At 37.4% G+C, this 25,402-nt stretch overlaps 1 protein-coding gene and 1 long non-coding RNA gene across 3 annotated transcripts in view; both read right to left on the reverse strand.

Moving 5' to 3' along the window:
- LOC6044618 (proteoglycan Cow) overlaps window positions 1-25,402 on the reverse strand; it is a 316,099-nt gene that overhangs the window by 248,056 nt on the left and 42,641 nt on the right. The gene's annotated exons all lie outside the window — the stretch shown is intronic.
- LOC119765174 lies at window positions 6,417-9,067 on the reverse strand. 2 transcript variants are annotated; one of them, XR_005276542.1, is made up of 5 exons: window positions 8,889-9,067; window positions 8,653-8,696; window positions 7,649-8,013; window positions 7,518-7,581; window positions 6,417-6,580 (listed from the first exon to the last, which is right to left on the reverse strand). It is a non-coding gene; the product is annotated as an uncharacterized LOC119765174 (long non-coding RNA). The 2 variants fall into 2 exon arrangements; XR_005276543.1 differs by having other exon boundaries at window positions 8,653-8,717; window positions 8,889-8,906.

The raw sequence follows: 25,402 nt of genomic DNA on the forward strand, positions 1-25,402 counted from the left end.
CCAGATTATTTATAAGACTAGGTGGAATCGCTTTAAGTTTCCAAAAATCTTAAAATTTAATAAATAAAAAATATTTTTTTGCGCAGGAATTTTTTTATAGCAATATCAATGTTTTGCGAAAACTTTAAAATAGAAAAACAACATTATTTTATGAAAACTCATCTTTCAAATTAATAAAAATTTTCAAGTTTCAATAATTTTTATTTGTGTTCTACATGCAGCCTGCGATGGTACGGCAAATGACCAAAATGGCCCGCGAATTTTAGCAGGTTGAATACCACAGGGTCTACGTAGTAATTTGTTTTGATAATTAAAATTAACTTAATCCACCTAAGTGGTTGGTGCCTTCTTCACTCTTCACCAACTATTGGTGATTCGATGGGGTTGGACACAAATTTTCTCTAGTTTTCTTAAAATCAGCAAAAAAAAAAGAACAACAAATATCACTTTAGTGGTCATAACTCGAGACAGGGTTGCCAGAACTTCAATGTTTTGGACTAGTTGAAAAGGTCTTTCAATTAACTAACCAACGGTTGGTTGGATGATGGATCCGGATATAGTTTTAATACATTTAAGTGAGATCCGGCCTCAACAAAGTACATAAATATCTTGCGATTACCTAACCAACGATGTATGACGATATTTGAATCGATTACCGGTCACTTATCCAACATATGGATAAATACAAAAACACATTTTTAAACATAATTTTTGAACTACATAACGAATCTTTATAAAAATCAATAGGTACGTATAGGATCTTAAACCAAATATAACGCAACTGGTTTGACCAAAACTCAGTGAGAATTTGTTCAGTTTTCAATTCTGAGTCGATAGGTACACATGAAGGTGGGTCTACGAGCTTTCTGTGAAAAGTTGATTTTTAGAGCAGGATTACTGAAGAAGGCAAAAAACGGAATTCCTAAAATATTTATGGTAAATTACCGAGAAACCAGACAAGGGGTCTAGCTCATTTCCCCGAATGACATTTCCCCGAATGCCATTTCCCCGAAAATCATTTCCCCTAAATGGCCACATCCCCGAATACCACTTCCCCTAATCAGCTACATCCCCGAATGTCATTTCCCCGAATATCATTTCCCCTAATCGGCTATATCCCCGAATATCATTTCCCCTAATCGGCCATTTTCCCGAATGCCATTTCCCCGAAGTGACACTTACGCCAATTGCCGTTTATTTAAATTTAAATTTTCATATCCCCTAATCATCATTTTCGCTAAAGCCTTTTCCATGACTAACAGTTATTTTCTTTCTCAATTTTACCAAACAAACAGCTTTTTGGGTATGCAGTTGATTAAATGTTGTAAATTGGGTAGTAAAGCTCTTTGTCAATTTTTATGAACAACGGTAAAAAACAAAATTAAAAACCATTTCTGATAACATTTTTTTTCATTTTTATGCAAATAAAAAGTTATTGACAAGACAACATTTTTTCGATGGATCAACTATGGTCCTCTTGGAACGAGCTGTCAAGTAGAAGCTTTTATGCCAAGAAGGGCTGTGAAGTGATTTTTTAAAAATTGAATTAAAAATCCATTTTAAATGCTTTGCGGTCGTTCAAAGGATCATTGTACTTAGAAATATAAGCCTTATCGTTGTGAACAATAATATCACAAATTATAGCGGAATTAAAAGGAACAACTCGTCTCTTTGTATTCATAGTAATGCATTCTGCTAAAACGCTCAACCAAACCACAACAAATTTAAGCTTAATTTTAGGACCCAATTACAGTCCAGACTCGATTATCCGAAGTTCGATTATCCGAAGGTTTGTATGGGACTTCGAATAATCGAATCAAAAACAAAATTTTGTTTTCGTTTTTTTTTTCTTCTTTTTCTTGTTTTAAACATCAAATTTGAGTTCTGCAACGCCATTTTAGTCAAATTTGAATAGTTGATTGCCTATTAAATAATAAAATGCTTTTTTTCAATATTTCAACACCGCTATATTGGCCTTGGATTTAAAAGTTCTAAATCACTTTAACGTAGTTTAGGGGACGTACGCTCGACAATAAAAAACAGGCATAACATTTTTTTTCGTGATTCGATTATCCGAAGTTTCGATTATCCGAAGTGAAATTTTTCCGAAGCCTTCGGATAATCAAGTCTGGACTGCACTAGATTTTTTTTTGTTCAATTAACATTTGTATTCAACCGCATAATTAGATGTTGTTTTTGAGAAATTTGCAAGGAAATTTGTCTTTTTTCGAATTTTGTCAAAGAACCCAAAAATCGGACAAATAGGTACATAAGGCTGGTTCAAATTTTATTTAAAGTTTTTGTTGATTATACTTTTCGCCAAATCCCAAACCAGCAATGTGAATAAAATGATCAGTGTGTACGGGGTTCTGTACTACGAAAATCGCAGGGTATGTTTTTTGAATCATAGAAAATAACAAAACTTCTATTGCATTATTGTTATCATGTCTATAAGAAAAAAAATATTTGTTTTGAGAATATATGTATAAAAAAAGGTCTGTAACAATATTCATTGTATTTGAATTTGTATTGAATCCCCCCTAAAATGCTACGTCTGTTCTGAATGAAGCCAAAAAGAAAGTTGAACATTCAAGTCCAATACGAACCTTTAAATATGTTGTTTGATGTGATAAAAATTGTCATCATTTTTTTCTTTTAAAATGCCATTTCCCCGAACGCGGTCAAGCGGAAATGCCCGGTGCCCAGGAGCGCGCGCGCTCCGGGGCACCGGGCATTTCCGCTTGACCGCGTTCGGGGAAGTGGCATTCAGGGAAATGGCATTCAGGGAAATGGCATTCAGGGAAATGATTATTCAGGGATATGACTAATCGGGTAAGTGGCATTCGGGATTGTGGCCCATTCGGGAAAATGGCATTCGGGGATGTGGACGATTAGGGGAAATGGGAAATTCGGGTAAATGGAATTCGGGGAAATGACTATTAGGGGAAGTGTCTTTTCGGGGAAGTGGCATTCGGGGAAATGTCCCTTCGGTAATATGGGTTTCGGGGAAATGTCATAGATTCCAGAAAAGTTGTAATCACCCGTTTCCAGGGGTGATTGATGATAAATTGGGATTGATGATTTTTAAGAAATTTGATAATGCCACATTTTAATGGTTTTCATATTGAACCGTTAACTCAACCAAAAATTAAATCGTATCCACAACAGGGAAGAATATTGGATGGTTTAAGCTGGAAAAGAGAGACAGAAAAATGTGAAAATTGCAAATCAATTTACATCACATCAAAGTTAAGCTGCCCTTTACGTGAATTATTCTACTGAACTTCTTTTCACATGTGAAACGACACGATAATCTCCGGATTTGGTCCCTTCCATCCTGGTTCCCACTACTGCCACCTACTTCTGCTGCAGAGGGGGGATTGAATGCTGGCTGACAGACACTTCCAGAGTGTTCCTGGAAAGCTCCCGAATCCTCGCCCCTCGCCAACCTACCTCAAGCTTTGTGTGTGATTGTGTGGGTGTCAATGAGTCCGGGGACGATCCGACGAGTCAATATTAAAAGAAATAAATAATTGAAGCCTGCTGGTAATGAATGCGCAATGATCCAGGGGTAGGAATTGGATGTGAGTGTGAGTAAACCATACCAGACATCGGAAGGAAGGTCGGGAAGGCCGGAAATCGAATGCCCGCAAGGAATTATTGGGTTTTGGAATGACGGGATGGAGGGAGTCCCAATCAGTAAATAAGGTTTCCATTATAGGGCATTGGAAGGCAATTAAGGTGAGTGATTCATCGTTTGAATGGGCAGCTTTGAGGATGATTTTTTTTAAATCTGTAATCTTAATGACTTCAATTTCTTAAACTAATGTTTAATACCTTTTCTAAACTTCACCTCCCTTAAACCACCAAACTGAAATCAGTTGATGGCTTTTCTCGTTAGGCTTCCTCTCGACCCCGGGCTGCGTTTTTTTTCCTTTCCAAGAACTACATACTAGCGATATGGTTCGGACAAACCACCAAAAAGCAAAAAAAAACTTCCTCCAAATGCCAACCTCGTGCCCCGTCATTGGGCCGGAAAAATCCGCCGAAAGATGCCATGCGGAAAAGCTCTAGAGCTCTGCTCACTGCTCAAGCCCGGGAGCGAAACTTTGCGAGATTTGGCCAGTACATTCAGTGGTTTCTAGCTTAACGAGCCTCTGGCAAAGAAAACTGACTTGTGGTTTTCCATTGAGTTAGGGTTGGGGACTAGCTCCAGGAAAGCTAATTTTGGAGAAGATTTCAAACTGCTTTTTGTTTTGTTTTCTTACTTAAGATATTTGCTTTTTACGTTGGACATTTGGTTTCATTTCTTAATTAAGTAAAAAAATATAAACTAATTACTGACTGGCTTTCTGATGAGACATCTTTTTTGGGTAATTTAACTCAAATAAATGTTTAAAAATAATAAATTCAGCAAAAACTATGAAAATTTCACCAGTTTTGATGTAAAATGACACCTTTTTTTACACAAAATCTTTCACCATTCTCAGATGGTATATCGTCGTTGTCGTGCTAACTTGTCGCACGTGCATTTCGGCCCAAACTGAGTTGAAAACGTCATTTTGTGCAGCTCACTTTTTGACCTTCGCAGATCCCCAAAATCCTCAGATATGTAACCAGTGTGTCTGTAGTGTTCGATATCAGTGTGACTCGTCGCGTATTTGTGTAAATGTAGTGCCAAGAGATGTTCGTGGTTGTCGACGGAAAGCTACCTGGACGTCTCCCAGATCGACCAGTCCCACGCAGTGCGTTGTTGCCGCTAGCCACCACCAGATGTCGTCGTGGAAAACATCGCACGAGAGATCAGCAGGGGGTGGCGAAAGAGGGCGAAAAGAGAGGAAAGTTGGCGGGTCTCGGATCAGGGGGGGGGTTCAGGACGAAGTGGGCAGGATTGCGCCATCATTAAGTCCGGTGTTGAACGACGAAGGAGGCTGTCGTCAAGCGCAGCCGAAACCGAAGGCCAGTGTCCCGGAGTTGGACCAGCGGCCGCAGTGAACCTGACCGTGTCAGGAAGTGCCCGGAACCGTGCTACGTTCCGCGGACAGCGAAAAGCAGGAGCTGCTCGAGATTTGAACATCCCAGGTAGGATGATATCCCCCACAACAACCCGCCTAGTGAACCTTGATCCCGACCGCCATCGCGCTAACGCCATCTTCAAATCCCTCTGCCCTAGGACCTCTCGGGTTTTACCCATAGTTTCCCCGTGAAACCCCGTTGGTTTCTGCCCTGGCATTGCCATATCCGGCCCGGCAGACCAACCCCGAAACCACCAACCGTCAACCCGTTGGTCGGTGCGTCGCCAAGCCGCCACGTAACCTCCGTGTCCCGAACCCGGACAATCCCGACGGAGGCGCTGACTCGTCGAAGCCTGCAGCACCGTTACACGCTCAGGAAGGACACGGACGGCTGGCGATAGGTCCGAGAAGCAGCAGCAGAAGTCGGAGGGTCCATCCGACGACCGAGAAGCCACCCCCGTTGGCGTACTGCAGGAGGAGCTCAACGGTCATCCGGACGGAACAACGACGACCGCAGTGCAGATCGGGGCCCCGCAGCAGATCATCGGTGCACAAGGAAGTAGGAAGAAGGATCGTGTGAGGTAGGATCTAGGAAGTAAGGAAGTGGGAAGGAGACGTGCTAGTGAGGAGGAAGGAAGTGCCCAATAAACTGTCGTCGAACCGCGTGAAATAAAGGTAGTTTTTCCTTAGTTGATCGCGAATGTTTTCTTGGCCTAGCGTAACTTCGAGCGTCATGCCGATCCTGGGTTTTGAAGGAGAGTCCCAACGGTATCTAGCTCTACCCATACTGGAAGCACAGCTCAGCAACCTCTAGTTGTTATACTTGGCGCCCAACCAAAATAGCTTAGGTTTCGTAGGCTCGGGAAAACGCTACATTGATAGGAGGTCGACAGATTCTCTGGGAAAACTTCCGCAACTCAACTAGCACAATTTTCAAAAATCTTAAGCTACTGTAAGCTACAAAATTTATCTAAAACTGTTTCGTATTTGAGGGTCTTGTTGATGTTCAAGAGAAAGTTAACAGTCAATTGAGAAAAGACACAACTTAAAAAAGTCGGAAATTACAAATTCTAGTCATTAATTTTAAAAAGTACCTAAAATCCGGATCATTCTTGATCTGTGGAGTGCGATTTTTCCAGACTGTAAATAAAACACCGGACAAACAAAACTATTTATTTGGAACTTAACCTAATTCAAAATTAAACTAACTGTGATAAACTGTGATTAACAACATTAGCAGCACGAACAAATTGTAGGATTTTCCAATTATTTTTGTCTCTTTTGAGATTATTTCAGCTAGAATATTTTAATTACGCTTTCGCCAAGTGCAACCAATACTAGGAATTTTCAAATTAACAGGCGACTGCCTTAAACTAGAATAATAAATTAACAGGAAAGCGAATCATATTAGTTCTTTTCTTTTTCTATTTGATTATTTGAAGCAGGTGCAGAAGTTGATTTTCGAGGAACTGCATTCACGATGATCGATGAGTTGACTGTAACCCGACATTTGTGGCAAGACATCTGTGATCACGTTGATCTGTGATAAACTTCTGTGATATTTGCTGAAATGAGAAGAAAACATAATCATTTAGTACAATTGAAAGCTTTAAAAACTTTATCTTTGGTGTTGCACGAAAGCGAGAGTGATTTTTTTTACAATTTTTAGTGTGTTTGAATGAAAGGATAGAATGAATGATGCGACAATTGATGATCGTACCCTAGAATGAAATATTTCAAAGAATTTTCCACCCACCACCCCTGGAAAGCATAATATTGTTTATGTATGTGTGTACAAGTTATGTACTAGGAACGGAATGTGTACTAAAAAGTGTGAAGCTGTTGAAAAGTATGAAAACAAAACGTACTAGAATGAAGAATTGTAAACAAAACGAAAGCTTTAGAGCAACTGTGAGAGTTTTAAACTTTGCACAGTAAAAAAAGGAATAGAAATTTAGAGCAAAAGAAGCACTTAAGTGTTGTGCGAGATTTGTCGTTGATGATGAATGAATGTTGTAAGAGTTTCCATAACACAAATTATGTTTGGGTTATGAGAGACAGGAAGAAGTTTTTACCGTAGAACAATTTTTACATGAAAGTCTGATTCTTTAATAAGAGTTCCTAGATGTTTCCACCAAATTTTGTTCAAAAGTAAGAATGTCAGCAGAAGGCTGATTGTAGGAGAGCTCGGTAGAGTGTTTTGTCCACGTGTAGTGGATTGTTTATGTTGTTGTTTGTGAGGCAAAACAACGAGGTACTAGAACTACTGAAAAGCCCTCAAAATTTGTAAGTTTCAGTCAGAATCCTGTTTGCAAACTGTTAGACTGGTCAGTGGGTTTCGAGGAAGTTAAAAAGTATTTTTTCTTCGATTTTCCAGCTGATTCAGTGCGCTAGGTGAGCATTCAGTGATTCTTGACAACTTCATTGTGGTGTCTAGGAACGCGTTAGATGTTTGTAGATGTGTGTTGTAGAATGTGTAACTGAATGTTACGTTTTACTTACCTGTTGGTGAGTGTTGTTGTGTGTAGGAGTAATAGGGAGGTGCGAATGTTCGGCCAAATTATCCCTGAAATTGGAGATTAGGAACAGAAATTAGTTGGAGACGGAAAGTGGTACACTTGGTGCATAGTTACCTTTGCTAAGTGTTTATCTAGAGGTCTATGTTGTCCAAGGTTGTACGTTGTCACTCCAAACCAGTCTAGTTGTCTGTGTCCGTTTGCTCCAGGGTCAGTACTACAAGTTGCAGGACCCATAATTAGCCCATGAGTGGCAAAGATGATAGTAGGAGTCCCGGGACAAATGTTAAAGATGTTTGTTGAAAGGCACAGGTTGCCGATTTTCGAGGCTGCTCGTTGAACATTCGACGGGATGGCGAGTCAGTGCTCAAATGTGGAGGCGGACTGCAGGACACAGCTGCGAGCATGACTGTTACAGCTTCGTCAAGTTATGCTGCGCGTTTATGCTGGTGTACTGAGCCGCAATGTTGGGTATGTTGTACCTGTGAAGAATTGAGGTAGTAGAAGGCCATGTGAAACTTGGTGGATTTTGGATCGAAGTAGTCGTTGCTGTTAATAGATTTGTCGAGCAACACTACCAATCTTTCCCTAATCATAACGCCAGATGTAGCAGGTGAAGTCACGTGTGTTACGTGCAAATGTGAGAATGTAGTAGTTGTCAGTGTCAATGCTGATTGAAATTTGAAGAAGAGGAATAAGAAATTGAAGAATGTCTGAAGAAATTACAAAACAAATTGGAGATTGCAAGAATTTTATGAATGTTTGGAATTGAATGGATGAAAATAGTATGAATGAATGAACTTTGAATAATGAATTAAATTCACGTTTGGTTGATTGAAAGTTTTTAAAAACCTAGTCATGACACTGTTAAAAAGTTTATAGAGTTGTGGCAAGGTGAGTAAGCAATAAATCAACTAAATTGTGACGGTGTATGTGCAAAACAATGAATGAAATAAAATGACCTTGAAACAATCGTAAATTTTGCATCACTAAGCAATCGTATATCCAAAAAAAATATAAAAGTAAAGCATTTGTAGAACCCACAGAATAGTTTTTTTTCCGTGAAAGTTGATCAGATGATCGCAAAATCACTTCACTAATTACAATTTCACTTTACTTACCTTATTTCGCATAAAATCCTCATAATTGAATATCATAACATAACCTGAAAAAAAGAAACAAATCCCTGAAAAAGAACCACTCATAAAATAAACAAGAATAGCAGCTTTTGGGCAAAACTTTTCTTTGAAATGATCTAAGGGCTCACTAATCGATCGATGATCAACAAATATTGATAATTACAGCCCAAAAGTGCCCAAAACTTGAATATTTTAGGACTGAATCTTAGAAAACCCACCACGTTTGTCCATAATCACTTTTAATTTGTTTTGATCTGGTTTGACAGTTCGATCGTTCGGCAAAGTTCGCACATACACAGATGAAGAATGATAACAGTATCAGTGAATGAAGTACTAGATCGGTAGCGCACTTTCCGACAGTGCATCGCGCCGCGCGTGAATCGTAACGCGTGTGAAACTTTTCAAACCGTACTTTGGCGGTAGTTTGAAATTTGTAAATATTTTTTTGTAAACAATCCGGATTGATTTAGTAGTTTGATTATTTGTTATTTATTTGCATGCTTTGAAAAATGATAAAATCCAATAAAAATTTGCATGCGTAGAGTTTAAAACTTTGTCAGACTTTTCTTTAGTCTTGACTTGTATATATAATTTTAATGTGTAAATATTTTTGTGTTGTAATTTTTGTAAATATTTATTACCAGTTTTAATTTGTGTCTCGTCGATATTGGAAGTAGTACAGTGTTTGAATTGCTGGAGGCTAGAGTTGTATAAACGTTGAAGGCCAGTAAAAAGCTACGGCTTCTAAACAGAACGGAATTGGTTTCGACCGATGATGATGTCTTATGACCCCAATTCAAGCCCACTCTGTATGAAATGTTTCTTAACCTTGGCTCATGAAGAGGACTTAGTAAAATCCAGAATGGTTTTCATAAAGCTAGCAACTTACAGCAAGTAAAAGAATAAAAGATCTTTGCAAGTTGGACTAGTTATTAGTTTTGGGTTCAGAGAGATGTGGCAGTTTATTACATGTAGTGTGTAAAAAAAACTTGCTAACTCTCTGGAGTTCGCAATTTTTTTAACCCGAGCCGGGGGAGAGTGTAACCAGTGTGTCTGTAGTGTTCGATATCAGTGTGACTCGTCGCGTATTTGTGTAAATGTAGTGCCAAGAGATGTTCGTGGTTGTCGACGGAAAGCTACCTGGACGTCTCCCAGATCGACCAGTCCCACGCAGTGCGTTGTTGCCGCTAGCCACCACCAGATGTCGTCGTGGAAAACATCGCACGAGAGATCAGCAGGGGGTGGCGAAAGAGGGCGAAAAGAGAGGAAAGTTGGCGGGTCTCGGATCAGGGGGGGTTCAGGACGAAGTGGGCAGGATTGCGCCATCATTAAGTCCGGTGTTGAACGACGAAGGAGGCTGTCGTCAAGCGCAGCCGAAACCGAAGGCCAGTGTCCCGGAGTTGGACCAGCGGCCGCAGTGAACCTGACCGTGTCAGGAAGTGCCCGGAACCGTGCTACGTTCCGCGGACAGCGAAAAGCAGGAGCTGCTCGAGATTTGAACATCCCAGGTAGGATGATATCCCCCACAACAACCCGCCTAGTGAACCTTGATCCCGACCGCCATCGCGCTAACGCCATCTTCAAATCCCTCTGCCCTAGGACCTCTCGGGTTTTACCCATAGTTTCCCCGTGAAACCCCGTTGGTTTCTGCCCTGGCATTGCCATATCCGGCCCGGCAGACCAACCCCGAAACCACCAACCGTCAACCCGTTGGTCGGTGCGTCGCCAAGCCGCCACGTAACCTCCGTGTCCCGAACCCGGACAATCCCGACGGAGGCGCTGACTCGTCGAAGCCTGCAGCACCGTTACACGCTCAGGAAGGACACGGACGGCTGGCGATAGGTCCGAGAAGCAGCAGCAGAAGTCGGAGGGTCCATCCGACGACCGAGAAGCCACCCCCGTTGGCGTACTGCAGGAGGAGCTCAACGGTCATCCGGACGGAACAACGACGACCGCAGTGCAGATCGGGGCCCCGCAGCAGATCATCGGTGCACAAGGAAGTAGGAAGAAGGATCGTGTGAGGTAGGATCTAGGAAGTAAGGAAGTGGGAAGGGAGACGTGCTAGTGAGGAGGAAGGAAGTGCCCAATAAACTGTCGTCGAACCGCGTGAAATAAAGGTAGTTTTTCCTTAGTTGATCGCGAATGTTTTCTTGGCCTAGCGTAACTTCGAGCGTCATGCCGATCCTGGGTTTTGAAGGAGAGTCCCAACGGTATCTAGCTCTACCCATACTGGAAGCACAGCTCAGCAACCTCAGTTGTTATAGATATTCAACGAAATCCGAAAAAAAACTCCTTGCATTTTTGTCACTTGTCATGCGAAAGAAGTTTCAATCTTGTCGTGCTATCTTGAAACAGCCTGCAAATTGGTGTAAGTGCGACAATTGGCTAAAGAGATTTCTGGTCAGAACGAGTTTGACGCATGTACGAGCTTGACTACCGTAAACATTTGTAATCATGACTCGGGACTACAGCAACCAAATTCAACCAAACGTCAGGACAATGCACAAAATGGTTAAACAAAAATAACGCTGAAGTTTGTATGGGAAAAATTTCGAAGTTCTGCCAAAAGGTGTGTGATTCGAGGAAAATTGTATGACAAACAAATTTGTCGATGAGCGCAAAACGATCCGAGTTAACCCTGATAGACGATTTAAAGAAGACGTTTTTGAATGAAAAGATTTTTTTTTCACCAACTTCAACAATATAAAGCAACCCTTTACTCTGAACCGATTTCGATCAAAAGTTTCACAGTTACTTATTTTTGCCTAAGGAATCAAATCAAGCAATATCCTTGTTGTAATTTTTTTTATTGTCACCCTAAGAAGCATTCACCAGTTTTGATGTAAAATTACACATTTTATTATTCTCAGATATAATATAGTATTTCATATTTTTTCTGTGTAAGTTAATTTTTGAACGAACGACGAGAAACTGTTTTCGAACACATCTATAAAACAATGATAACATTACATCTGGGAGTAATGACTATTTTTGAATCAAAGAAAAATAGTGACTTCATTATCATCAATTTTCACTTCTTCTTGATGAAATCACGAACTTGAAATTTTTTGTTTGGTTAAATTACATAAAAAAGATATAATATTCATCCATGAAAATTTTATACTTTCCAGGCAATCTGTGGAGAAATTGAAATTGATTTTTTTTTAAGTTCAACAGAAGCTGTCAAAGAGCTGTCGTCTCATTCCAGAGCTTTTGCACCCAGATTTTTGCTACAGACATTTCAGTATCTTTAAAACTACGGGTACGATCGAAATATTTTTTATTCATCCCCTAAAGTACAGACATGCCTCGGTTTTGATCTTGGCATCTTTTGGTGTGGTGAACATTAGGGTGGTCCAAATTTTAGGGTGGTTCAGAGTTTTTATTTCGGCGAGATGACGAGATAGCGCTTTGGTGTCTTCAGAAAAGTTGTAGAGAACACCATTTTGAGCAACTTTGCTGAAGAGCACAAAGCTCTATCTTCAAACGGGAAGTTTTTAGAGCCATTTTTGTAATTGAGGTTAAGGTGTACATGAAAAAATGAGTTTTTTAAATTTATCAACTCAGGTTTATGTCGTAGCGAGCTGGTGTCTTCTAGACACTTGTAGAGCTTATCAAAACACTCATTTCTCTTCCAAGAGAGCAAAAATCGGACCTTCTGAACGAAAGTTATAGCCAAAATACGGCAAAAAAGAAGCCATTTCGAAATTTTAATTAAAGCATCTGAAAGTACACATTCTAGAGAATATTGCTGAAAATATCTCGGAGGTCTTTTTTGTTTAGCTCATTTAATCTCAATTTGAAAATGAGCATTTTTAAATCGTTTTTTGCCCATAACTTTTGATAGAATTGACCAAAATTCGCTTTTCAAGAATAAAAATGTTCATTTTGACAAGCTCCACAATTGTCTAAAAGGGCCCAAAAATGTACAAAATGATCTACCTAGTGATTGTAAAAGAAGAAACAAGTTTTAGCTAGGTTTGATATTTTTGCAATTTTGCAATATCAAAACAATACACTTAATTAGAATGATACCAAATTTTGCGCTTATTAAATTTATTAACTGAAGCACATGTGCTGCAGAGCTTATGGGATTTTGGCTATGTGGGAGACACTGGCTATAATCTTATGAAAAATCATGCAAACATCAAAAAATTATACTGTTTATTATAATATTATTATTTCATGAAAATTTTCATAGAAATACGTATTTTTCCTGTATTTTGAAAATGCAATGTTTCTCGAAAAAATACTCAAAATTATTGTTATTGCAATATGGGTATCAAATGATTGGAATTTTCTCATACATTTCAAATGTAAAATATTTTTTTTTTTTTGAAAACACTCAACATTTTCACAAAACTACGCATTTTCTAAAAAAAAAACTCCAAATTTCAGTTTTTACATTATGGGTATCAAATGATCAGGATTTTTTCATACATTTCGAAGGTAATAACAACATATTTTGAAAACACTCATAATTTTCACAAAACTACGTATTTTCGAGAAAAAAAAACTCAACATTTCAGTTTTTACAATATGGGTGTTAAACGATCAGGATTTTTTCATACATTTCAAATGTAATCAACATATTTTTAAAAATTCTCAAGATTTTCACAAAACTACGGTTTTTTGAAAAAAAAACTCAAAATTTCAGTTTTTACAACATGGGTATCAAACGATAAGTTTTTTTTTTTCATACATTTCGAATGTAACAACATGTTTTTTTTTTTGAAAATACTCAACATTATCACAAAACTACGTATTTTTGAAAAAAATACTCAGAATTTCAGTTTTTACAATATAGGTATAAAAAATAGGGATTTTTTTCATACATTTCGAATATATTATCAACTTTTTTTAATACTCCATTTTTTACAAAACTACGAATTTTTGAAAAACTACTAATTTTGTTTAAATATAGAGCAATTCCATTTCAAATAGGAAATCGGTTGTACCCGACCCTCTCCGATTTCAATGAAACCTTGTTGACATGTTATCCTAGGCATATATAAGCCATTTTTGTGTATATGGAGCCAGTTACACTCGATAATGACATTTGAGAAGGGCATAAGTGTTTTCAATATTTTTGTATTTCGTAATTTAAATATTGCTATATCTCGAAGCCGTTGCATCGTATCAAAAAGTGGTCAGAGACAAACTTGTAGGAAATTTGACGGGCTTTCCGAAAAAAATACAATTAAAGAAAAAAACACTATATCTGTAAGCCCATACATCCAATTGAAATGTGGTCAAAGACAAACTTATAGGAAATTGGACGAGCTTTCCGGTCAAAATATTTTCGAGACTGAAAAATCAAGTCTGTCACATAGAAATTGCGAAAAACCATGAAAAAACCTATTTTTTCAACATTTTTATTTTTAAAACCGCGGTAACTTCACAAGGATTGGACTTAGCACAATGGTCAATATGGAGACTTTTATGTAAAATTGTCTGGAAAATCGATTCCTGCACTCGGATTTTGAAAATTTTGACGTTTAGAGCACTTAAAAAAAACATTGTCAGTAAATGATTTTTGTATTTTTTTAGGTGAGTTGCTCCATCCTGCATTTTTCGTGAGTGTTTTTGTAACATTTTAGGCTATTTTCACAAAAATTTTGAACGAAAAAAAATCGTATGCTCACCTTCAAATTTGACTTTTAAACTTTAAAATCAAAAAATCTCATAAAAGTGGAGTGTTTTTTTCTTTCAGTGTATTTTTTTCGGAAAGCCCGTCAAATTTCCTACAAGTTTGTCTTTGACCACTTTTTGATACGATACAACGGCTTCGAGATATAGCAATATTTAAATTACGAAATACAAAAATATTGAAAACACTTATGCCCTTCTCAAATGTCATTATCGAGTGTAACTGGCTCCAGGTGTTTTTCAATAATTTGCAGCCTGAAACGGTGATGAGATAGAAATTTGGTGTCAAAGGGACTTTTATGTAAAATTAGACGCTTGATTTTAAGGCGTACTCAGAATTCCGTAAAAACGTATTTTTCATCGAAAAAACACTAAAAAAGTTTTAAAAATTCTCCCATTTTCCGTTACTCGACTGTAAACAATTTTGGAACATTCAAAACTTTTTTTTCGTAAAATCGCGATAACTCGTGATTTTAATGAGCAAACCCCTTATGTTAACATATCAAAATTTGTGTGATTGTCTGCTCTACAACTGTTACACTCTAAAAAATAACCCTGCAATGTTAGAAAAAACACGAAATTTTAAAATGAAAAATTAAAAATTAATTAATGAAAAAATGACCCTTCTGGTTCAATGTAGATTCGAAAAGTACATCAAATTTCCCATAAAATGACATGTTCCAAAAATTTTTACAGTCAAGTAACGGAAAATGGGAGAATTTTTAAAACTTTTTTAGTGTTTTTTTCGATGAAAAATACGTTTTTTCGGAATTCTGAATACGCCATCAAATCGGGCGTCTAATTTTACATAAAAGTTCTTTTGACACCAAATTTCTATCTCAGCACCGTTTCAGGCTGCAAATTATTGAAAAACACCTCTTTTTTCGCATGTTCAAAAATGGAACGGGTCGCCCCTCCGTCACGAGATATTAAAAAAACGGACCTCGGATTCGTGATCAGAGACAAAAGTTACCCCTTTGGACAAAGTTTCACGCAAATCGAAGAGGAGTCGGGGCAACTGCTGTGTGAGTTGGCGGAGAATTACCCATAGTAAAAAATGAAATTTTGAGTATTTTTTCTGAAAATACTAAGTTTTTGTGACAATTTAGAGTATTTCCAAAAAAAAAAATGTTATAACCTTCGAAATGTATGAAAATATCCAGATCGTTTGATACCCACAGTGTAAAAACGGAAATTTTGAATATTTTTTTTAAATACGTAGTTTTGTTAAAATTTTGAGTGTTTAAAAAAATGATTAAACATTCGAAATGTATGAAAAAAACTGATCATTATATTTTTGGTTTCTTCAGAGAGAGATGCATAAATTTATTGTTTCGGAATCAGTGTCGACAAATCGTAAGATGTAAGTAAGGGTAAGATTCCTGTATCAAACTAAATCTGGCTATCGAAGTTGTCAACTTTTCAATTGATTGAACCTCACAACGATAACCAGCGATAAGGGTTGTAAACCTCAAAGAGCCTCACAAAACTGGAGCACGGAGCCGAAAAATATTGCCCTCCGGTGGGTCATACTTTATCGATTTTCGGGCTATAAATATCTTCGTCAACGTCTTTGGCTAAGTAATTCTCGCGTTCCCAGAAACGGTGCAAACAAATGTGTGTGGAAAGCTCCATGAGCGTTTCTTCAAAGTGTTCTGAAGCATTCTGTGGAAAGTGTGGAATAAAGAGTACAAACTCCATTGCATGTGGAAATCGATTTTTCACTTAATCTTCTGCAAAAAGCTGCGGTACAAACACCAACCGCTACGACGTCGGTGAGTTATGGTTGAACATTAGAGTGTGGACTTGAGGATGTGTACTGTACGAACATTAGTTCAGAGATTAAGTGTTGGTGGAGAAGCGATCCCGTTGAACGTTTATCACTTTATCTTTTTGGTATTTATTTAAACTCTAACTTTTGCCAATCCTTTTAATCGGGATCAAAACTGTTCGAAAGCAAACACAAGCTCAACTTCAGCTTTCCAAGCACGTCCGCTGTCGGATGAAGTGAAATATCCATTAGTCCGACATTGAAACCATTTCCGTTGTTGAGTACACATTGGATCATCGGATTGGGGGGGCTTTTTTTGGAGTATCAAGTTGGTTATTTCGAGTCGATTTTTTGAAGTTTTGAAACAAATTTTGTTTGGATTTTGGAAGTTTTATTTGCTTATAACTACCCTCAAAGCCCTTGCAATGAGCCTGCCCTTATCTGTTTGTGATGGATCGCAACCGGTTAACTTATTAAGCCTCGTTATCATTTCAAACGTCTGAGACTAATGACAGGGCTGAGAATAAAAATCCTCGTTACCAAGAACTTTTCCAAACAAGGCAATTCAAGAAAATCTCACCACCCCTTTCCACACAAACAATCCGGCCCCATAAACCCGTCAAAAACTGCTGAAACAGGACGAAAATTCTAGCCCATTTTCTCTCAATTCCCTCCCCCCCTTAGCCCGGAAAATGAGTTTGCTTTGAATCTGGCTGTAAACTGTGTGTTTGTGTGTGTGTGTGTGTTTGTGTGTGCTCTAGAATGTCCTAGAACGGAAAGTAAACTGCGTCAAACCCTCGTTATCTGGGGCCCATTTTTCACTGGGCAAAGCCCAACAACTGTGAGGGCCCGTTGACGACCGGTTCGGGAGCAAATTTTGTGGAAAAAGGGTCCCTCACTTTTCCGTCCTGGGAAGAAGAAGGGATCATCCAATTGCTGGTGGGTGGCGAAAAGAAGGGGGGGGAAGCAAACTGTATTTATCTTTCACACCATCAAAATTAAATCAATAATTCGGTCGTTGCTTGCAGCGTCGGGGATGATGTCCCCTTTTTTAAGGCTAGAGCAGGAGTTCTGATACTGTCTGTGAAACATTTTTTTAAAGAGTATTTTGGTTATATGATCGACCACATATCTGAACCATTTTTTTATTTAGATATATTTGTTAAGTTGTTTGGGAGTTCAAATTGAAAAGCTGATTTGAATCGCCCCATAAAATCTTATGAAAAGCTACACGATTACTATTGATAACTGCAAGCAAAACCAATAAGATCTTTGAAAAGTTTGTTGCCAAATGTATCCACAAGAAGTTGAAAGTCAAGGAGTTGTTGGACCAAATGGAACAAATGAGGGAAAAAAATATTCGGTCAAAGCCGATTAAATAAAGTAAGTTTTTGTTTACTCTATAATCTACTTTCAGTTGAGCAGGCAAAAATCTAGAAAATGCGAGTTTAAATATGCGTTTTGGCGATAATGAGACAAATATTTAAGCTTCAAATAATTAAGATTTGTAAATTTTCGTCCTTGCCATTTTTAACATTTTTTTTCAATTTATTTACAATAAAACTATCAATCCTTATAATTTCTTACTAACTTTAAATAAAATATCAAATCAATTTTCACACAACTCCATTTTTTTAGCCCGTTAACCCTGGTCGAAGTTGTAAACTTTTGTAAACAAAAGCAATCGCAAAATGCTGTAAAAATTACGACAAATTTCATGTTTATGTGGTCATTTTGAGCAATATTCGTTTTACGCAAACTTGACTTTTCTGGTTTTAAGTGTTTCGTGTATAATTTTAAGTATTTTTATTTGACTTTGTGTCCTATTTCACCTTGTGAGTTTGTGTTTGTTTCTGAAAGTATTTCTAATTGAAGGTCAAAATGTGAGGCGATGGGAGCTGCACAAAATCTTTTCAAAAACAATATTTTTAAAATTTTAAAATCAAGACTTACATTTCAAAAGGGCGTAATTTTTAATGTTTAACCCTTTTGAAATGTGAGTCTTGATTTTAAAATTTTGCAAATATTGTTTTCGAAAAGATCGGAAAATTTCACGAATGTTTTATATTTTAACATTGCAAATCGGAAAATTAGTTGCTGAGATATAGACATCAGAAAATATTGTGTTTTTTTCAAAAGTGTTCGAACATGGGCAGTTTTTTTAAATGTATAAATGCGATTATTTAAAAAATACCTGAAAATGGCTATAACTTGAAAACGGTGCACTTTTTCAAAATTTCAACAGAGTATTTTTTTATTGCAAATTAGATTTTACATCGAAAAATGAAGTTGAAAAGTTTTTGCGACCAATATTTCTATTTTTTTTAAATCTGTATTGTTTCAAAAAATCATAACTCGGTCAAAGATTGTTTTGCCCATTCTGGAAATTTCTAAAAAGTTGGCATTTAATGTCCTCTAAAACATATAAAAAAAAATATTGTGGTTTTGCAAATCAAGTTTTAGTGACAAAAAGTAAAATAAAAATTCACTATTTTTTACCGTGTATTATTTTTTAGTGTAGTCCATATTCATACCAACAACTTTGCCGAAGACACCAAATCGATCAAAAAATTCCTTTAAAAGATACAGATTTTTAAATTTTCACATATCATTTTTGTATGGACAGCTGCCAAATTCGTATGGAAAATTATATGAACGAACTTAAGATGCAAAATGGCTTCTTTGGGCATACCAAAGGCACCAAGAAAGTTTTAGCCAGATTAAAAAATACAAAAAAAAATCAAATGACCGAAATCTCAGAGTACGACTAGTTAGCACGACGGCGGAAGACAACTTTCTTAAGGGGTTACATACATGTAGAAAATCACAAAATTTTATATTACAGATTATTTCATATATCCACTCAAAACATGATTTTTAATCACTCCTGAAAGTTTCATGAAGATATTTAATGATTAAACTGAGTAAGAGACGATATAAGTTCAAAATTTTGCCATGCGCAAAGCGGGCTGTCAAAATTTGTTGGCGTTTTTCTCTAAACCCCGAGTTGATTTACGGGTGCCACGATATCTCGAGATGGGATGGACCAAATTGGCTGAAATTTTAGGTGAAGACTCTCAAGATGTATCTCGTGTGCATGACGAAGCTCAATTTTTAAAATTAGCTTTTTTAAAAAATACAAAAATCAAAAACAAACGGTTTTTTAATATGAAAAACACAAAAATATTTTTATCTTTTTTTATAATAAACTTTTTGAAAATCGGGCTTCGTCATGCACACGGAATCAGTTTAACGAGTATTCACCAAAATTTTGAGCCGATTTGGTCAAGACTGTGTTGAGATATTGTGGCACCCGTTTTTTGAAACTGCTAACTTAAAATTGCTATATCTTGGCAACGATGCAACCAAATATCTTCAAATTTGTTTTGAAAGTAGGTGAAAATGTATATTTTAATGCCATGAAAAAAGAATTTAAAAAAAGTTGAAGTGTGTGCTCATACTAACCTCTGACTTTTTTGCCAATATACATGTATGTAACCCCTTAAATTAAAAGAGTTCTTCTTTGTAGTGCCTTTTAAAGATCAAAAATTGGCTGATAAATGATTTTTAGATTGGTCTGATTTTTACTTTCATATATATTTTTTTAATCATAATATAAATTTGGCAAAATTACAGTGAATTTGTCCTGATGTTTGTTGTTCTTTTCCGATCTGTGTTTTCTATAAAAATTTAAAAAGTAAATTATTATTCTTAGTTTCAAAAAGTCGAAAGAAATTATTTTGAACATCGGTTCAGATAGCTGTTAGTAAATTTGAGAGAAAACATAAAAAAAACCCGATTTAATCCCACCTGGGGTGAGATAGAGCCTTTCTTACAAAAGGAAGTTAACGGCAGTTGATTTTTTTTTTTTTCAAGGAAATAGCAAAATAAACAATGGTCCATTCATAATACAATTCGAAACTCAACCATATTTTTTCATATAACTGAAAAGCGCTGGTTTTTGCCCCATTTGCCATGGCCGGTTGTAAGCTGTGCTCGCACACAAGCATTTTCGATTTTTTAAATCAGAACACATTGTTTTTGAGACAGAGAATTAGCTCACAATTTGCGATGTTCGTAATGTTTTCTGCATATCGCTAAATTGTTCGTATTCTCTGAGTGTTTTTGCACTTTTCAAAATATTAAAAATTAACGAGAAAACAAAATAATTCCGTCTTGCTCCAATGCGTTAAAGTGGTTACAAAATAACTGGCAGAAAGTGTTTCAACACCCGAGAATTTGCCGTGTTGTAAACAACGATGTAACGGTAAAGCCGCATAAATGTTCTTGAAAGCTTTGAAACGCCTACTGTAATTCACTAAACTGTCATTTAGGCGTTAGGCAAAATTGTGAGCTTTCAATAGGCAAGCCAGAAAATGATGTAGTATGCATTTAGGCGTTTTTGGGATTGGGAAGCATACAACGACTGAGCGCTCGGAGGGACTTCACTACGACAAACGCAAACGTACCGAATAAACCACCTTGGTGCGCTGGTACGATGAACAAAAATACTAATACACAAAAAGGCTAGTACCGAAGCAAGAAAACCAAACCCGCGATGTGCGTTGTCACTGGCACATGGGAAGCTTGGACGCTTCCCAGAAATTCGTTCGCTCAGAGTTCGATCAGAGAATGAGCAAAACAAAAAAGAAAGGCAAAAGAATGAGCATGAGGCTTCAGAACGGATAGCTGCTTGCGTCTAGTTTGCGTTCACTGAAGCTTAGCATAGAAAATAATGATAGGCGATGTGTGATGAACGAGCAATCGATAAAGCAACTTGCACTAAAAGGGGGTAATCTAGTATCAAAACTCTATACGCGCCAGCATCACGCGCCAGCATTGCTCGCGTCTGCATGTGAAGCTCAACGAGCTCGACGAGGCGACGAGGCGACAAAAATCGATCGTCCATGATTTTTTGCAGATTTTTCGAATGAATATTTCTCGAGAAATGATTTGGGAACGAAGCTTGATTTGGCGTCGGAGCCAAAAGCAAACACTATACCTTTCTTTAGTAAGAAAGGCAAAAACATAAAAACCAAGTTGGTTAGAATCAGAATGCGGCTCCTGCAAAAGCTGTGGTGCACTTCAGTCTACATTAGAGGGTGACGAGCAGGAATTCCCGGAACAAATTTCCCAAGAAATTGAAGATTTTTGAGAGGTTCCCGAAAAATTTGGTACTTGTAATATTGAAGCAATACACTCACCTACAACAGTAATCGCATGCAATATGTCCAAGGAACAAATGGAATTATTTTTGAAAAAAAAAAAATCTACACCCAAAACTGGGCAGCGCTTGCCCGATAGAATAATGGCCTCGAGACGAAAGAACAGTGGTACCATTTGCGGACACAGAGAAAACAGCTCGAGATGGGCGAAAGAATTATTCTCTCAAGGTTCATTTGCAGATAAAAAGTTCATCCGTCAAAACAAAAAAAAACAAAAGTGTCGACTACGGGAATCGAGCTTTAGACCTTTGGCATACTAACCCAATGACTTAACTGCCGCGGCCACCACAGCTTGGTGATTAAGAAGTGGTCAGATGTCGATGTATGGCACTTGTTAGAGATTTATTGTATCAATTAACGAATGAACTAATTTTTAATATGGTGGTGTGAGTTGGTAGAATTATTCTCTCGATTTTGGCGCTGAGCCCGCAATCAATTTTGAGGGAACGATCCTCTCGTCCCGGAATTTTGGGTGTAATTGTCAAGTTTCTGGAGATCAAAAAGTAATTCTGGAGTTTTTTTTTTTTTAAAAAAGTCCTATAAATCAAATTTTCAATTTTTGCTTTTAGGGTGTTTTTAAAACCGCCTTGAGTCAGGGGTATTCCAAAACACCCAAAAAGCAAAAAATGAAAATTTGGTTTATAAGACCTTTTCAAAAAAAAAAAAACACCAGAAATGAACAAAATCAAAAAAAATGGTTGCTGTTGAATTCTATAAATCAAAAAGCCATATTTAATTTCAATTTTACCAATGCTGTTCTAATTTTGTAAATTCGAAGGTATGAAATTGAACTTGTAAAACAATTCCAATTGAGGACACAGAAACAAAATTCACCATTTAGTCGTCTTTGGAAAGAACACGTTGACTGTTGGTAACCTAATTATCCATTAAGTGAAAAAAAAACTTAAAACCTGTAAAAAACTAGTAGCCTCTAATCATGCCAAACCAAAATTTATCTAAATACAGACAAAGCATTTTCATCCCAGAAATGAAAAATAATGGTCTTTTTGCGTTTGCTTCGGCACCAATATTTAATCTTAATTTATGAAAAAAAACTCTCGTTAAGTTATAGTCCGTCAATTGAAGGAATATAGTTTTTACTGGTAAACTGAACATTGGAAAAATCACTTGGTGTAATAAAAAATGATACGATACTTGCAGTTTTAGAAAGCATTTTATAAAGTAGAAATTTCTATCTCATCACCGTTTCAGGCTGCAAATTATTGAAAAACATCTCTTTATTCGCATGTTCAAAAATGGAAGGGGTTATTTTCTTAGTGTAGCTCTTATCCATGCTTACAACTTTGTCGAAGACACCAAAATCAAAAAATCAAAAAATGATCAAAAAGTTCCTTTAAGAGATACAGATTTTTGAATTTTCATACATTATTTTTATATGGGCATCTGCCAAATTTTGTATGGACAAACTAATGATGCAAAATGGCTTCTTTGGGCATACCGAAGGCCCCAACAAAGTTTCAGCAGGATTAAAAATACAAAAATTAAAAACACGAGATCGATTCCGTAGAGAATTGCTCAGCTAAAAAATAACTTTTCAAACTCTGCGGTATAATGTCCGATGCCAAAATCACCTCGTTCGTGGTCTCAATTTTGACTGCACCGATGATTGGAAAATCTCTACAGAAGGAACTAGCACCCAAAAAAAAACCCATGAAAAATTCCGGACGCCAAGAGTCTTGGCTCCAGCAAAAAAAAAAAAAACTAGACCAGTTCCGGACTTTGCGGGTGCGGTCACGGGAGTAACTTTTTGGCTTGCCTCGGGCCAAACAATAAAGCTGTCATTCTGTTGGACGTTTTTCTACTCGAGTTTAATTTTCATGGTTCCGGGTTCTTCCGTTGGGAGTGGGCTCAAGTTGGAGGGCAGTGCGGAATTTTGCCGCCACCACGATCACTGCGGCAAGTCAGCGAAGCTAAATGGTGGCCGCCAATCAAAGTGGGCGTTGAACGGGGTGGGATTTAGGGAGTCATTCCAGGTGAAAGGACAATTTGTGAAAAGATTAACGGGGGGTTTGAACGATTTCTTATCTTTCCATTATTTGTTGGGTCAGGTCAGGTGGGAGGTATTGAGGCAAAGAAAGGGAAATTTTATGATATATCTTGATATAGTTTATATTTTGGGTGCATTCATTTCTAATGTTTTTTTTTGTTTTATTCATAGTCTTTATTTTCAAAACAACTACTTTTGCCATCGGACAATGCCTTCAACAGAACTTAACACATAATTCTTCGTAAAATAAACAGCTCCTCATTTTGCCTACTCACCCAACCGCCAACCGAATTAATTCTCACGCCACTCAAATATTTTTGCGGGTTTTAAACTCGGAGAATCAATTTCACAAACAGCAGCGCCTCCTAAATCCCACGAGGCCAGAAAATAACACTCTCTTCGTGATCCTACTACTCAAATGACTGTTTTCCGAGCAATCCAACACCAGCCCCCACTTCTTAATGCCAAATTGAGGCACGCCATTGGAAAACTGGCACGATTGGGAAATAAAATTTCCTTCTGTTTCTTCCCACCTTCCCCCCCACTTGTGATTGCAAACGAGTGTGTGACAAAAAAAAGCGTCGGAAAAGCGTGGAAAATTCAAATTTAATTTGCACTTGTTTCATCCGCCACTTTGCTTCGCTTCGTCTTCGTCCGACTTTCCGGCTCAGTCTAATGAAATTTTAATTGTTTTCCGAGCTGTTGCACCGGTGCTTCCTCAGCCTTTGCTCAAAAGGGACACCTGGTCCCGAAAATACACCGAAGAAAATTTAGCTCATTTTGGTGACAACACTCCGCGCGCTCCTGTAACTTGATCAATTAATCATGCCCGAGTGCTTTCCGAGTGATCCTCTTGCAAAAAAAAAAGTGGAATGTGTTTGATGAGCTTTGAGTTCTTTTTTTGCGATGGTGTCGTAACTCAGATGTGCTTGATAATATTCCAACATGAATGAATCACAAATGTACTCTGCCAGATGAGGAGAGACAGGGCGAAAGCTGAGAGACACAGTTGAAATGGATCATGAAGTGGGGAGTTGGAAAGGTCCAGAATGAAATTCGAATAATTAACATGCCTAAAAAGCTAAAAAGAGAATATTTAATTTGCATCATGAGGTTTGCTATTGTAAAAACGCTCTACTCAAAAATATTTGAGTCACTGCCCTTCTTTTAGTCCTGATACCCTCAGTACCAAATATAGCCGACCAAGTTTTGGTGTTAAACGGTTCATTGAGGTTTGCTGAGAGAACGAAAAACTCAGCAGTGAGAGCGCGTGACTGAGGAAAAAGGAGAAGTGATATAAAAAGAGAAATTCCGTCCTGCGAATCACGAGACACAAGACGAGATCTCACAATCTATATTGACGGTGTGCTATACTATGCTGGATTCGTCAAATGATATTTTTTTCTATCACTGATTTGCAACAATATTCCCCGTAATTCCCATCAACCGTGCGGTTGAAAACAATTTTTTTTTACAAAATCACAATTGAGTACCGTGACAGTTTATTTATTATTATATTGAAAAAGATAAAAGGCCAAAAAAATCTAATTTCAGCCCAATTCTTTGAAATAATCCGTTTAAGGTGTAACGGGCCATCATCAAATATGGCGAAAAAAATATGGCGAAACCCCGTCCCGTTCCACGTTAATGATGATTGTTTCCCGATCCACCTTATTGTGTGAAAATTAGAAATTTTTCTGAAAATCGTTAATTCCTCGCACTTATGATTAGCTTAAAAATATAGAAAAATAATCACGACGTACCAAAATACCACGGGTATACGGCTAAACTTATAGTAGGCTCGAAAAAGCTTTTATTTTTGAAAATTTAGCCTGTTTTTACAAAGAAAATTTTTCACCATACAAAAATACGCGCAGTTTAAAACACTTCAAAACAACCATTTCAATCACCTCACCTTAATAAATCGATAATCACAGGACGTGCTGCACACAGGAGGACCAGCCAATTACGGTCAAACACTTGAAAACGCGATATTTTAGCGAAATTTAGAATCTAATTATGCGAATTGGAATTTTTCGCGAGTTTTTTTTTTGTATTCAGACACACTTCAACACAACC

This window comes from Culex quinquefasciatus, chromosome 1, assembly GCF_015732765.1.
Source record: "Culex quinquefasciatus strain JHB chromosome 1, VPISU_Cqui_1.0_pri_paternal, whole genome shotgun sequence".
NCBI lineage: Eukaryota > Metazoa > Arthropoda > Insecta > Diptera > Culicidae > Culex > Culex quinquefasciatus.